The sequence below is a fragment of the Microtus oregoni genome, unplaced genomic scaffold (genome assembly GCF_018167655.1).
Source record: "Microtus oregoni isolate MIOR12 unplaced genomic scaffold, Mior012 000023F_ref0000262, whole genome shotgun sequence".
In the NCBI taxonomy this organism is placed as follows: Eukaryota; Metazoa; Chordata; class Mammalia; order Rodentia; family Cricetidae; genus Microtus; species Microtus oregoni.
The window spans coordinates 25082965-25086853 of NW_024543082.1; positions in this window are offsets into that span (position 1 = coordinate 25082965).

The window sequence follows — 3889 nt, forward strand, 5'->3', positions numbered from 1 at the left end:
CTGCAGCCTGAGATTTGCTCATCAAGCAAATTCATCACACAAGGAGGGCCTTGGAGACAGTGGAATTGTTGTCCATCCGGCTTCCTGGCTGGCTGGGAGAAACTCCCACAGCTATGGTGGCCACAGAAGTCTTCTGTGTTGGTAAACGTATAGGGAGGAGGGATGCATATGTGCATGAACTTTTCCCAACAAAAATTTTAGCACAATACTTAGATGATAGTAAATATTCATAGCTGTAAGGATATAAAGCCTCTACACAGGCATATTGGCACAGTGAATTATGTGTTAGAACCATTCTCATGAATCGTGTCTTCTATAATTACCCCCTTAAAAATGACAGATCAGCAAGATCATCCTACTCCTTGTTTTACACAGACGAGATCTTTAAAAAATTCATAAAACTAGAGAGTCGCTTTTAAAAATAATTTTACTTTTAACCTAAAAAATACCTGAGTAATAAAGTATACCTCTAAAAAACATTTATCAAATGTAGTAGTCAATAATTTAATACAGCTTACTTCCTAAGTTGCTCCATAGATTGTTCCTTTTTATCACTTAATCTTCTTGATGTCTCATTTGGTCAGCCTAAAGATCATTGAGTCTTAGTTAAACACAGCAGCTTCTCCCGCTCTTGTTTGGGTTTGCTTCCAATGTTTCGCCAGCTTCTTGCCAGTCCACTGCTTTTTATCTTCTTTGGTGACTTGTTCTGAGAGCAGCCATATAAAAATGGGCCCATTTCTTGGACAGTACAACAGAGTCCTTAAAATTACTCATCCAGCCACATTGAGAGACTTGGCTGCCTTTTGATGTCCAACTCCAAATTTTCAAATGAGAATATCTGACTGTCTTGTCTTAAGTCAAATCCACTCCTGCCCTTGTGTTAAGTTGTGGATGATGATTTCAGAGAAAAGGGAACCTTCAACGTAGAAGCGGCAGTGGCTACTTCTTGTTTTCCCTTCCTTTGGGGGTCAGAGAGAAGGTGGGTCTTAGGGTCTTATGCAACCCATGCTGCCTGGAATTCAATCCTCCTGCCTTAACACCTCCCCCTCCCCATCCAGTGCTGGGATTACAGGTGTGTGCTACTGTGTCTGACTTACGTGTTACTTCTCAGTTCTCCATTGGTAGCAGATGAAGAAATACCAAGGAGCAAAAGCCACTTCAAGGCATCTGGAAGTTCTATGGAAGGCTAGTATCACCTCAGTCACTTATGTGAAGATAGATTACTACTTAGTAAATGATCTCATTTTAAATGAGAACTTATCTCAAGTATTGTGTAAAGGGGCAAACTAGCCTAAAGAGATTGCCAGTCCAATATGAACTAGTAGACTATGAAGTGTGCCTCCAACCTGACTTTTGCTTTGAGGTTTGAAAGACATACATTCATGTTAGATACCAGAAAAAAAAAATCATGTTTGATTATTCTGTTTTCTCTTGAACTCGAGAAAATGAAAGGAAAATACATGAAAAAATGCAGACTGAAAATTACTAAATTACTAATATTTTTATTACCCTTGTATGGGTATACATACCAAAATATTTCCTACAAATTACACTAGGCCCAATAGGCCTTAGGAAAACAAACAGCTGGGCAGTGGTGGCACATGCCTTTAATCCCAGCACTAGGGAGGCAGAGACACATGGGTCTCTGAGTTCGAGGCCAGCCTGATTTACAAGGTGAGTGTCAGAACAGCCAGAGCTACAGATACAGAGGGACCCTATCTCCAAAAACAAACAAAAAGCACCTAGAGCCTCATAGATGCTAGGCAAGTAATACCAGCATTTCAAATTAGCTTATCTACGAGCTCAGAGCTTAGGGTCTAACTGAGAGAGCAGTAGAGCCGGGAAGTCTGGATTCTGACTCACCTTCAAAATTCAGGTCCCCTCCTGGAGCCTCACTCAGTGTCTTCATTAATACAACTAGTGTTCTACCAAGTGTGGTAGCTCACACCTGTAATTCTGGCACTAGTTAGTGCAGGAGGATTGCCGCGTGTTTGAAACTTATCTGGGCCATATAGTGACTTCTACGTCACCTTGAGCAACAGGGTAAGACCCTATCTTAAAACACCAGGTGTTTGTGTGTATGTGTGTATCCTACTTTAAAACATTGTGCGGGTCTATGGTAGTTGGGCAGATGTGCTAGTGTTCCCCAATGTCCCTTCCAGACAAAGAATTCAGTCTCTAAACTGCTTTCTCAAGATCTACATGGCTACTGTAGTATGTGTTACATCCCTCTCTGGTCTTCTGCAAAAACACTGGAGAGGCATCGCCTAGAGAACACATGTTTGCAAGGCACTGTTGGGTAGTCTTTAGATTCCTGAAGACATTTACAGAAGAGGCCGGTAGCAAATGTAGGTGAGACCTGAGGGAACAAAAGAAATAAATGACTACTTCAACCCTAATATTTGAAGAGAGAAAAATACTATGTTTTAAACCTCAAGGCCAACTATATACTTAACTTGAGGTAACATAATAGATACCTGATAAGGAATATAAAAATAGTCTAATTTTTATTGCATGAAATGCAGTGTATTCACCAAGCAAATGTTTATTAAGCACCCGATACTCCAAGTGACCTCTTAGGTTTTGCTTCTCAGTTCTCCATTGGTAGCAGATCAAGAAATACCAAAGAGCAAAAGCCACTTCAAGGCGTCTGGAAGTTCTATGGAAGGCTAGTATCACCTCAGTCACTTATGTGAAGATAGATTACTACTTAGTAAATAATCTCATTTTAGATGAGAACTTATCTCAAGTATTGTGTAAAGGGCCAAACTAGCCTAAAGAGATTGCCAGTCCAGTAAAAGTAGTAGACTATGAACTGTGCCTCCAACCTGACCTTTGCTTTGAGCTTTGAAAGACATACATTCAGTCCCATTGTTCTCTTCCATAAAAGACCATGGAGTTCTAGAAATGCACACATTTGACCGGTGTTAACTGTGATTTTCACAGAAGTTAATGCTGTGTTCACCCCACTGGCTGGAAGAGCATTTAGGACTTCCACTGTTCTAGTTCATGTGGAGTCACAGGACCAAATCCAAAGTGTGTGTTTTCACTGCAGGCACCGCGGCATTTCACATGAACTGACTGCAAACCATGCCATGGAAAACATTGAAGATATGCTGGACCAGCTCCTTCGTGTGCTCCAGCAATTCACTGGTGGGGTGGATCAACTCATAGCCATGGATGTGGGCCTGGGTGGTAGCTGAGTTTGGTTAGCCCACCAGCTCTACGACCTCATCACCAGGGTGAGCTCTCCAGCTCTGCCCCGGCTAGCTCCCCCAATGCCACAGGCAGCAAGGAATTGAGCATTAAGCACCAATGGCTTTTCCAGAGCTCTCTAAGCACTGCACAGTCCTCCCTATAACAATATGGTCAGGTCTGTCAGTACACAATACCCCACTCCTGCCACCAATATATGTCCTACCTAGGTTTCTGTTGTTGTGATAAAACACTGAACTAAAGAAATTTGGGGGAGGAGGAGGTTTACATCTTATAGGTTCTCATCATCGAGGTAAAGCAAGTAGAAACTCAAGCAAGAAACGAAGCAGGGACTGATGTGAAGGCTATGAAAGGATGCCGTCTACTGCCTCACTCCCCATCTTTCTCATTCCTCTTTCTCCTATCATCCAGGATCACCTGCTGAGCAATGTCACTACCCATAGTGGTCTGGGCCCTCCCCTGTCAATCATCAACCTAGCAAGTGCTCAAACTTGCTCGCAGGCAACCTGAGGGAGAGAAATCCTCATTTAAGGGTTTTCTCTTCTATTTTGTGTCCAGTCGTCCAAAAGATCAGCTATCACAGTGCTGAAAGGAAGATTGTACCTCATGATCCACATAATACCATGTATGCCACATGGGTAGAGAAGGGCTAAAGGAAGGTAGATGGTTACCT